At 40.7% G+C, this 12,584-nt stretch overlaps 1 long non-coding RNA gene across 1 annotated transcript in view; it reads left to right on the top strand.

The window, feature by feature from the left end:
* Positions 1 to 12,584, top strand: part of LOC140598436 (uncharacterized) — a 61,987-nt gene that overhangs the window by 49,049 nt on the left and 354 nt on the right. The window contains exon 2 of the long non-coding RNA XR_012000867.1: positions 5,891 to 6,107. This is a non-coding gene — a long non-coding RNA (uncharacterized lncRNA). The remainder of the gene's footprint in view (positions 1 to 5,890; positions 6,108 to 12,584) is intronic.

Genomic DNA, 12,584 nt, shown 5'->3' with positions numbered 1-12,584 from the left:
ATTCGATCCCGGGTCTCCAGGATCGCGCCCTGGGCCAAAGGCAGGCGCTAAGCCGCTGCGCCACCCAGGGATCCCCCATATACCACATCTTTATCCATTCATCTTTCGATGGACACCGAGGCTCCTTCCACAGTTTGGCTATTGTGGATATTGCTGCTATAAACATTGGGGTTCAATTGCTGGGTCATAGGGCAGATCTATTTTTAACTGTTTGAGGAACCTCTACAGTTTTCCAGAGGGGCTGTACCAGTTCACATTCCCACAAACAGTGCAAGAGGGTTCCCCTTTCTCCACATTCTCTCCAACATTTGTTGTTTCCTGCCTTGTTAATTCTCCCCATTCTCACTGATGTTAGGTGGTATCTCATTGTGGTTTTGATTTGTATTTCCCTGGTGGCAAGTGATGCGGAGCATATTCTCAAGTGCTTGTTGGCTACACCTATGTCTTCCTCTGGGAAATTTCTGTTCATGTCTTTTGCCCATTTCATGATTGGATAGTTTATATCTTTGCTGTTGAGTTCAAATAAGTTCTTTATAGATTTTGGATACTAGCCCTTTATCTGATAAGTCATTTGCAAATATCTTCTCCCATTCTGTAGGTTGTCTTTTAGTTTTGTTGACTGTTTCTTTTGCTGTGCAGAAGCTTCTTATTTTGATGAAGTCCCAATAATTCTTTTTTGCCTTTGTTTCTCTTGCCTTCATGGATGTATCTTGCAAGAAGTTGCTGTGGCCAAGTTCAAAAAGGGTGTTGCTTGTGTTCTCCTCTAGGATTTTGATGGAATCTTGTCTCACATTTAGATCTTTCATCAATTTTGAGGTTGTGTGTGTGTGTGTGTGTGTGTGTGTGTGTGTGTGTGTGTATGGTGTAAGAGAATGGTCTAGTTTCATTCTTCTGCATGTGGATGTCCAATTTTCCCAGCACCATTTATTGAAGAGACTGTCTTTTTTCCAGGGGATAGTCTTTCCTCCTTTATCGAATATTAGTTGACCATAAAGTTGAGGGTCCACTTCTGGATTCTCTATTCTGTTCCACTGATCTATGTGTCTGTTTTTGTGCCAGTACCACATTGTCTTGATGACCACAGCTTTGTAGTACAACCTGAAATCTGGCATTGTGATGCCCCCAGCTATGATTTTCTTCTTTAGTATTCCCCTGGCTATTGGGGTCTTTTCGGATTCCACACAAATCTTAAAATAATTCATTCCAACTCTCTCAAGAAAATTCATGGTATTTTGATAGGGATTGCATTAAACGTGTAAATTGCCCTGGGTAACATTGACATTTTCACAATATTAATTCTTCCAATCCATGAGCATGGAATATTTTTCCATCTCTTTGTGTCTTCCTCAATTTCTTTCAGAAGTGTTCTGTAGTTTTTAGGGTGTAGATCCTTTACCTTTTGGTTAGGTTTATTCCTAGGTTTCTTTTTTTTAATTATTTTTCTTTTTTCATTCATTTTTTATTGAAGCTTGATTTGCCAACGTATAATATAATGCCCAGTTCTCATCCCATGAAATGCGCTCCTCAGTGCCTGTCACCCAGTCACCCCAACCCTCTGCCCACCTCCCCTTCCACCACCCCTAGTTCGTTTCCCAGAGTTAGGAGTCTTAGTTTTCTTATGATTTTGGGTGCAATTGTAAATGGGACTGACTCCTTAATTTCTCTTTCTTCAGTCTCATTGTTAGTGTATAGAAATGCCACTGACTGCCACACTGCTGAATTGCTGTATGTCTGGCACTCTTGGGGTAGAGTCTTTTGGGTTTTCTATGTACAGTATCCTGCCATCTGCGAAGAGGGAGAGTTTGAATTCTTTGCCAATTTGAATGCCTTTTATTTCTTTTTTGTTGCCTGATTGCTGAGGCTAGGCCTTCTAGTACTATGTTGAATAGCAGTGGTGAGAGTGGACATCCCTGTCTTCTTCCTGATCTTAGGGGAAAGGCTCCCAGTGCTTCCCCACTGAGAATGATATTTGTTGTGGGCTTTTCGTAGATGGCTTTTAAGATGCTGAGGAGTATTCCCTCTATCCCTACACTCTGAAGAGTTTTGATCAGGAATGGATGCTGTATTTCGTCAAATGCTTTCTCTGCATCTATTGAGAGGATCATATGGTTCTTGTTTTTTCTCTTGCTGATATGATAAATCACGTTGATTGCTTTACGAGTGTTGAACCAGCCTTGTATCCCGGGGATAAATCCTACTTGGTCATGGGGAATAATCTTCTTAATGTAATGTTGCATCCTATTGGCTAGTATCTTGTTGAGATTTTTTGCATCTGTGTTCATCAGGGATCCTAGTCTATAATTCTCCTTTTTGGTGGGGTCTCTGTCTGGCTTAGGAATTCAGGTGATGCTGGCCTCATAGAAGGAGTTTGGAAGTACTCCATGTCTTTCTATCTTTCCAAACAGCTTTAGTAGAAGAGGTATGGTTTCTTCTTTAAACGTTAGATAGAATTCCCCAGGGAAGCCATCTGGCCCTGGACTTTTGTGTCTTGGGAGGTTTTTGATGACTGCTTCAATTTCCTCCCTGGTTATTGGTCTGTTCAGGTTTTCATTTTCTTCCTGTTCTAGTTTTGGTTGTTTGTGGCTTTCCAGAAAAGCATCCGTTTCTTCTAGATTGCCTATTTTATTGGCATAAAGCTGCTCGTTATACGTTTTTAAGATTGTTTGTATTTCCTTGGTATTGGTCATGATCTCTCCTATATTATTCATGATTTTTTAAATTTGAATCTTTTCTCTCTTCTTTTTAATAAGGCTGGCTAATGGTTTATCTATCTTAATTCTTTCAAAGAACCAACTCCTGGTTTTGTTAATCTGTTCCACAGTTCTTCTTGTCTCGATTTCATTGAGTTCTGCTCGAATATTTATTAACTCCCTTCTTCTGCTGTGTATAGGATCTATTTGCTGTTTTATTTCTCCAGCTCCTTCAGGTGCTAGGTTGGCTTTCATTTTTGAATTCCTTCCAGTTTTTGGATGGATGCTTGTATTGCGATGTATTTCCCCCTCCGGACTGCTTTTGCTGCATTCCAAAGATTTTGAACGGTTGTATCTTCATTCTCATTAGTTTCCATGAATCTTTTTAATTCTGCCCTAATTTCCTGGTTGGCCCTTTCATCTTTTTGCAGTTTGGTCCTTTAACTCCTGGTGTTTGAAATCCTTCCAAATTTCTTATGATTTAGTTCTGATTTTAAAGCATTATGGTCTGAAAATATGCAGGGGACGATCCCAATCTTTTGGTACCAGTTAAGACCTGATTTGTGACCCAACATGTCATCTATTCTGGAGAAAGTTCCATGTGCACTTGAGAAGAATGTGTATTCAGTTGCATTTGGATGTAAAGTTCTGTAAATATCTATGAAATCCATCTGGTCCAGTGTATCATTTAAAGCTCTTGTTTCTTTGGAGATGTTGTGCTTAGAATATCTGTCGATTGTAGAAAGCACTACATTGAAGTCACCAAGTATAAGTGTATTATTATCTAAGTATGACTTCACTTTGTTTATTAATTGACTGATATACTTAGCAGCTCCCACATTTGGGGCAAAAATATTCATGATCGTTAGGTCCTCTTGTTGGATAGATCCTTTTTATTTTTTTATTTTTTATTTTTTTGGATAGATCTTTTAAGTACGATATAGTGTCCCTCTTCATCTCTTACTACAGTCTATGGGATAAGCTTTATCTAATATAAGGATGGCTACCCCTGCTTTCTTTTGAGGACCATTTGAATGGTACATGGTTCTCCAACCTTTTATTTTCAGGCTGTAGGTGTCTTGGAGAGCTGGTTTGGTGGTTACATATTCTTTTTGTTCCTGCTTACCTTGGAAGCTCTTTATTTCTCCTTCTATTCTGAATGAGAGCCTTGCTGGATAAAGTATTCTTGGCTGCATGTTCTTCTCATTTAGGACCCTGAATATACCCTGCCAGCCCTTTCTGGCCTGCCAGGTCTCTGTGGAGAGGTCTGCTGTTATCCTAATGCTTCTCCCCATAAAAGTTAAGGATTTCTTGTTTCTTGCTTCCTTAAGGATCTCTTTTTCTTTGGAATTTGCAAGTTTCACTATTAAAGGTCGAGGTTTTGAGCGGTTTTTTATTGACTTTAGAGGGGGGAGGGGATCTCTCTATCTCCTGGATCTGAATGCCTGTTCCCTTCCCAAGTTAGGGAAGTTCTCAGCTATGATTTGTTCAAATACACATTCTGGACCTCTGTCCTTTTCAGCGCCCTTGGGAACCCCAATTAAACGTATATTTTTCCTTCTGAGCCTGTCATTTGTTTCCCTTTCCCTTAACCTATCCTATGAGCTTTTAATTGTTTTTCTCTTTTTCTCCTCAGTTTCATTCCTTGCCATCAGCTTTTCTCCAGTGTCAGTCACTCACTCTTCTACCTCATTAAACCTCATTGTTATGACCTCCAGTTTGGATTGCACCTCATTTAATTGATTTTTAATTTCGGCCTGATTAGATCTAAATTCTGCAGTCATGAAGTCTCTTGAATCCTTTATGCTTTTTTCTAGAGCCACCAGTAGCTTTATAATTGTGCTTGTGAACTGGCTTTCTGATATTGAATTGCAATCCAAATTTTATAACTCTGTGGGTGAGAGGACTGTCTCTGATTCTTTCTTTAGAGGTGAGTTTTTCCTTCTAGTCATTTTGCTCAGTGCATCGTGGCCAAAAACAAGTTGTACTGGAAAAAGGAGAAAAAGAGAGAAAAAAAAGAAAAGAATAAAAGCGGGGGGGGAACAAACGGAAAACAAAAATCAAGGGGGAGTGTCCTCTGATTCTATACACTGTAAATCCCTCGACTGCTCTTGAACTTTCTAGTGCTGCTTGGTCAATAACTTTATTTCCCCCTGTCCTTCTAGCTGTTCTTCACCTGGGGGAGGGGCCTGCTGGGCCTGCTGTGCTGATTCTCAGGTGTGTGCACCTGGTGGAGATGCCCAGCCCCCTGCCAGGTGCATTGCTCCATGGGAGCTGTTTATCCTGTGAGGCGCCTGCTCAGTCCGGGGTAAAAGGTGACACCAGTAGGAACAACAGTGGCAGCGGCCAGCTCTCCAGCCCTAGAGTCAAGTCCCGCAGTAATACCGGGAGCTCCCAGTCCACAGGGACCTGGATGCTCCCTGGGCAGGGGCACCAATCTGTACAGCTGGGGGCGGCAGCAGGAGCATCCTTGCTCTCCTGTGTCCTCCCAGCCTCTGCCTGTCCTGGGGGGTGCCGGATCTTGGGCTGTGTCCCCCGTGCCCTGGGCTCTGGGGTCCTAACCGTTGGAATCCCGCTCCTGGGCTCGCAGCCACCTCCGTGCATCGCCGCCACCTGAACTGCTCCAGGGCCATAGTGGTCGCATGCTCCAGGCCTTTAGGGAGCTCTACCTGGGGTGTGTGGCTCGCTCTCCCCCAGGGTGCACTTCCTCCATTACTGCACCTGGGAGCCTGAAGGCATCACCACCCCTCTTGGGATCCTGCCCGAGCTCCCTCCCAGCGCCTTGCCATCTGGAAAGTTTGGTAAAGCTCCCGCTTCTCCGGGCCTGTGCTTTCCTGTCTTGGGGGCACTTGCTGCGTGGCCTTAGCCTGGCTCCTCACGGGGCCCCTCCCGCTTGGCTGCTGTTTTCTTTATTTTTTGTTTCCATCTTCCTACCTTGATAGAAGTGCCAACTCTTCTCACTGTAGCATTCCAGCTGTTCTCTTTTTAAATCTCAGACTGAATTCGTAGGTTTTCAGGATGATTTGAAAGTTATCTAGGTAAGTTGGTGGGGACAGGTGCCTTGGGGACCCTACTCTTCCGCCATCTTGCCCCGCCTGGCCACGCTCAAAATTTTTAATGATTCTTAGAACCTGGATATCCTGACTGATGCAGCAAGAGGGCAACAATCCGTGTATATTCAACTGTTGCCTTTCTTCCAGGGCAAAAGCCAAGTCAGAAGAGTTAGAGGCCATGCAGTCCCATTGTTTGAAGAATGGAGTCACCGACCTCTCCATGCCCAGGATTGGATGTGGTCTTGATGTCCAGAGCGTGTGAAGGATATCTGAGGCTCTCAGAACGCCTCTTCATCCAGGATGGACCGGCAGGGCCCCTTCTCTCCAGAGCAGCCTCCGGGAATTGCCCCACAGAGGGGAAGCGGTGAGTTGGGGGGCACGTCCAGCAGGGGCTGAGCAGGCGCCCACCTGCGGTCTTCACCAAGTGCACGATGCCTTCCCAGAGCCTGATAGTCCTTCCTTGGCTGGACGGCCAAAAGGAGTAGCCAAAAAGGACTATCAACGGGTTACAGCCTCTTTTCCCCCAACGGGCTGCTGAGGGGCAGCAGCACCGGGTGCCCACCCACCTGGGGGCATGGAGCCGCATGTGGCCCCTGCAGGCCCTTAGCCCCAAGGACAGCTCCCCGGGAGGGCCGGCAGTGGGACAAGGCCAAGCTGGGGACCCTCTGCAGGGCTGCATCTGCCCAACAGTGGCTGACAGGGTCGGCCAGGGAGGGCGGCATGCAGGGCAGGAGGCAGAGGCTGCTGGGGCCCTGGTACAGGCTGGTTGATCTTCTTAAAGAACCAGCTCCTGGTTTCATTGATCTGTTCTATTGTTTTCTTAGTTTCTATTTCATTTATTTCTGCTCTATGCTTTATTATTTTCTTTCTTTTGCTAGTTTGGGGTTTTATTTGTTCTTCTTTTTCTAGCCTCTGTAGGTGTAAGTTTAGGTTGTTTATTTGATATTTTTCTTGCTTCTTGAGGTAGGGCTGGATTGCTCTAAACTTCCCTCTTAGAAAGGTTTCTGCTGGATTGCAAAGTTTTTGGACCACTGTGTTTTCATTTTCATTGGTCTGCAAGTGTCTTTAAATTGCTTCTTTGATTTCTTCTCTTACAATTTTAAATATTTGATTACATGTGTATATTGGAAAACATTATGTAATGTCAAGAGCATGAGGTCTGGAATCCCATTACGTAGTTTTAATCCTTCCTCATAATTTACTACCTACATGACACTGGATAGACTAGTTACACTTCTGAAGCCTCACTGTTGTCATTTATAAAATCAGGATGGTGATAAAAGCACCTGCTTCCAGAGAAGGATACAGTCAACAAAACTAAAAGACAACCTACAGAATGGGAGAAGATATTTGCAAATGACATATCAGATAAAGGGCCAGTTTCCAAGATCTATAAAGAACTTATTAAACTCCACAGCAAAGAAACAAACAATCCAATCATGAAACGGGCAAAAGACATGAACAGAAATCTCACAGAGGAAGACATAGACATGTCCAACATGCACATGAGAAAATGCTCTGCATCACTTGCCATCAGGGAAATACAAATCAAAACCACAATGAGATACCACCTCACACCAGTGAGAATGGGGAAAATTAACAAGGCAGGAAACCACAAATTTTGGAGAGGATATGGAGAAAAGGGAACCCTCTTACACTGTTGGTGGGAATGTGAACTGGTGCAGCCACTCTGGAAAACTGTGTGGAGGTTCCTCAAAGAGTTAAAAATAGACCTGCCCTACGACCGAGCAATTGCACTGCTGGGGATTTACCCCAAAGATACAGATGCAATGAAACGCTGGGACACCTGCACCCCGATGTTTCTAGCAGCAATGTCCACAATAGCCAAACTGTGGAAGGAGCCTCGGTGTCCATTGAAAGATGAAGGGATAAAGAAGATGTGGTTTATGTATACAATGGAATATTACTCAGGCATTAGAAATGACAAATACCCACCATTTGCTTCAACATGGATGGAACTGGAGGGTATTATGCTGAGTGAAGTAAGTCAATCAGAGAAGGACAAACATTATATGGTCTCATTCATTTGGGGAATATAAATAATAGTGAAAGGGAATAGAGGGGACGGGAGAAGAAATGGGTAGGAAATATCAGAAAGGGAGACAGAACATGGAAGACTCCTAACTCTAGGAAATGAACTAGGGGTGGTGGAAGGGGAGGGGGGTGGGGGTGGGGGCGACTGGGTAGTGGGCACTGAGGGGGGCACTTGATAGGATGAGCACTGGGTGTTATTCTGTATGTTGGCAAATTGAACACCAATAAAAAATAAATTTATTATTAAAAAAAAAGCACCTGCTTCATCGGGTTGCTATGAGAATTAAATGAGATCATACTGCAGAAATCTTAGTAGGATACCTAATAGAGTAATCCAGAGGATGACTGCTGAGATTCCAAATACAGAATGAAAGAGCAGCTCAGATCCACTCTTACCTAGCCACACTCCATCAGTCTTGAAATATGTATCAGGTACAGTTTTAAAGACTTCATGAAAATTTACTGCTAGCAATAATGACACAAATGATACACCATCCATGATGTGAATTCAGTGGCAAATGTGTATTAACATTTTGAGATCAGCCTGCCACATATACATTTGCTGCTTTCACTCATTGTCTCTTCCACCAAACCTACTATGCAGGAAAACCTCTGATACACAAAGCTGTTGGGAATTTGGTCTTTGTGGCTAGAGAGAGCTCTTTGAACTCCTGATTAGTTCAGAGATTTTAGGTCTGTAGCAGATTGGAGACCCTTACAAGGCTCAAATCATACTGCATTTTATTTGGTCGAGTAAGGTAAAACTAAGTAGAGCAGAGTGAGGGAAAGAAAACAGAGCCTAATAGGTAATGACACACAGTGATGGTTAATTTTATATGTTATTGTGGTTATGCTATGGTGGTTATGCTATGGTGCCCAATAATTTGTTCAAGAACTAGTGTAGACATTACTGTGAATATATTTTTTAGATGTGAATAACATTTAAATTAGTAGGCTTTGAGTTAGGCAGATTACATTCCGTAGTGTGGGTAGGCATCATCCAAACACTTGAAGGCCATTAGAGCAAAGACCAGTTTCCTTAGAAGGAATTCAGCCTCAAGACTGTGCCATAGAAACCTTGCCTGAATTTCTCATTTGCCTGTGCAATTTGGGCTCAAGACTATAACATCAATTCTTACCTGAATTTCTAGCCTGCAAGCTTGCCCTATAGATTTGAGACTTGCCAGACTCCACAATTGTGTGAGCCCATTTCCTCTTTTGAAATAACGATTTGATTGATTGATTGATTGATTGATTGAGAGCATGCAAGAAAAGGGGCAGAGGGAGAAGTAACACGTTTCTAGATAAAAGTTGTGGTTGTTTTTCCCTCCAAATTCTAATCTTCTCTTAAGGATAATACTTTCCTCTTAAATTATAGCCATTTACAGATTTTCTTAAAATCCATTCATGTGCTTTGGAAAGAAATCTAAAATTTGTGGTCTGGAAAGAAATACTAATGCTATAAAATTCGTGTTCATTCTGGGAGGCCTGAGACACTTTTTTTTTTTTTTTAAAGAAAATGTTAGAAGGGAACTAACATTAGGAGATTGGCACAGAGTTGTTTGAAAAAATTAAGAGGTTGATCACTATGGATGTAGTCTGCATGTTTGCACACAATCCAATCAAGAATAAGCTGACCCAATTATCTAGACATAACTGTGCCAGTCTCTTTGGGTGCAGAAGCCTGTGTTCTCCTAAGAGAGACAAAGCTAAAACATACTACACATTTATAACAATATTTTTGGGTTCACAAAACTTTTTGCTCAGATCCATAAATAAAATAATAGAGCAAAAAGTATCAAAAAAAAAGAGTTGAGCTGCTTGTTCAAGGCTGTAGGAGTGACCAGGGCAAGGCTCCACTGGTTTGCTTAAATTTCACACTGCTCTAGCCCTGCTCTTGTAGGTGCCATGGAGAACCATCTGAGAACCATTCAGAACTCACATTTTCTATTTCCTCATATTCTAGAACCCGTGGATTACATGTGTGTTATCCATAAAAAGCATTTGAGGCTAGCCCTAGAATTGCTGAAAAGATATACATATATACATAGACAAAAGAGTAACATTGAAATTTCAATTTCAGAAAATGTTAAATTAAAAAAAGAAATGGGCATTAAAGACTACATGTCACAAAAATCACAGGAAAATGATTATAAGGCTACAGAAATTCACAAGAGAAAATGCCAACATGACTGAACAAATCAAGACAGACTGTTGGGAAGCTGACTCTATAGGTCAGACTTGGATGGGAAGAGGACAAGAAGGGAACTGTCTAGGGGCAGCAAGAGCATGAGTACAAGTGCTAGAGCAGAGATGACAAACTGAGAAATTCGGAAACTTGATAATTTTCCACATCTTTGAGTCCTGACTTCTTTTTGCTTTATACCTTCTTCAACTCATTTCTCTCTTCTTGCATTTTAGTATAAGCAGTCAGGAGGACACAAGCTCCTTTAAAACTTTCCTGAGCAATCTACTCAGATAAATATCTGATTTTATTGTTTCCAAGTTCAAACTTCCACAAAATACTAGAACACTCGTTAAGCCAAGTTTCAGCCATTTTATGACAAGGTTCTCCTTTTTTATGGTTTCCAATAACATGTTCCTTATTTCCATTCTGAGATCTCACAGAAAGATCTTCAACATCCATGTTTCGAACAATCTGTTTCTGATTAGTTATGTATTCTCTAAGAAGATAGAGTCTCTCTCTGAAGTTCTTGCTTTTATTTCTGAACTCTTACCAGAATTACCTTCAGCATCTATTACTTCTACCAATAGTACCTTCACAGCAATGTGGGCTTTTCCCAGCATGGCCCTCCAAACTCCTACAGCCTTATTACCCCTTATCCAGTTCTAAAGCTGCTTTGACAGTTTTAGGTATTTGTCATAGTAGGACCCTACTTCTTGCTACCAAAATCAAAGGGGAAAATGAATGAAATGATCTTTTTAAAGATTTTTATTTAATTAAGAGGGAGCGAGAGAGAGCAGGGAAGGAGAGAGATAGACAAGGTATCCCAAGCAGACTCCCCACCCAGTGAGGAACCCCATGTGGGGCTCCATCTCATGACCTGACCCGAAATCCAGAATTGTATACTCACCCGACTGAGCTACCCAGGTGCCCCTGAAATGATCTTTATTGAAAAAATATAAATTGTATGAAGAGGAAAAAGATCTGATTAGTAATCTCAGAAAATATATAGGTGTCAAAAAAGGAAAAAAAATATGAAAGTAAAAGAATAATCTCTAGAATGACCAAGGTTAAGGAATTAATAAACTGGAAAAAAGAACTGAGAATTTTACCCTGGATGCAGTATGAAGAGAAAAAGTGAAAAAGTTGTTCATATCGAGTGCTCTTTGAGAATCATTGTTTCTTAAAATTTTAGTGGATTCTCGTAAAAGATACTAGAGGAATATTGGAACAAAGTGGTCAAAGACCTAATAGCTGAGAAATTTTAATATAAATAAAAATTGACACAGAGGATACTAAAATAAGATTTATGAGTCTAACAAATCTTACTTAAGGAAGATAAAAGGAACCAGAAGAAATCTTTGATGAAACAAAAATGCAAAATATGGTGTGTCAGTATAACTCGAAATACACTATAATGACAGTAAATGTAATAGATTAAATCGCTTTAATAAATATCAGAAATTGTCAGTGTGGATATAAAAAAAAATCAATTATATGCTGCTTACAGGGGACACTGCTACACAAACAACCTAAAACAGAAAATATAAAAAGGAAGAAAAAAAAAGAAATAGACTAAGCATATATGAAGCAAAAAAAAAAAAAATTGCTAGTGCAACAATATCTGTCAAAGTAGAATATGAAGGGGAATCCCTGGGTGGCTCAGCAGTTTAGCGCCTGCCTTTGGCCCAGGGCGCGATTCTGGAGTCCTAGGATCGAGTCCCGTGTCAGGCTCCCAGCTTGGAGCCTGCTTCTCCCTCCTCCTGTGTCTCTGCCTCTCTCTCTCTCTCTCTCTCTCTCTCTCTCTCTCTCTCTCTCTCTCTGTCATAAATAAATAAATAAAATTTTTTAAAAAGTAGAATATGAAGTCAAAGCATTAATGTGAATAAAGCATATAAGCTATAATTCATGAAAAGGCTCTAGAAATTATAAATTTGTATGTGCCTAATAATATAGACTTAAACTATAAAATACCAAAAGCCAACAGCTACCAAAACTCAGAATTACAAAATAAAAGGGAAAAGCTCATAGAAGCATAATGGCAAAATTTAACACCTCTCTCAGAAGCTACACATTTGGAGAATATATAGAGAATTTGAGTAACATGTTTGACATAATTGTGAGTTTACATATCCTTGCACTCAAAAGAGAATACAACAGAAAATACACATTCTCCTAAAGCATGCATGCAACATTTTAAATATTTATAAAATTAACTGTATACTCTCAATCACAAAGAGTCATAGTTATTCAAACCGTATTATCTGATTACAATGCAGTTTAATTAGAAATTAACTATTACAACTAATAATTAAAATCCTACAGGTTAGAAAAATCTGAAAAAAAACACAAAAGCTTAAATAATGACTAGGTTAAAAAAGACTTCACAAGGAAAATCATAAACTGTAATGGTATTACCAACAAACTAAAATATGAAAAATAAATTTGTGAGGTATAGCTAAAGCCATACTTAGAAGTTATGAATAGTCTTCAATATATTTACTACAATGAGCTAGCATTTAATCCAAGTAGATAGATGAAGAAATCAAAAGAGTAAGAAAGTTGAAGCAACAGAATTATAAAAACAAAACACAAAGAGCC

The sequence above is a fragment of the Vulpes vulpes genome, chromosome 4, assembly GCF_048418805.1.
Source record: "Vulpes vulpes isolate BD-2025 chromosome 4, VulVul3, whole genome shotgun sequence".
Classification (NCBI taxonomy): domain Eukaryota; kingdom Metazoa; phylum Chordata; class Mammalia; order Carnivora; family Canidae; genus Vulpes; species Vulpes vulpes.
Note: the sequence above shows the minus strand (reverse complement) of the source record. Positions and strands in the feature narration are given on the sequence as shown.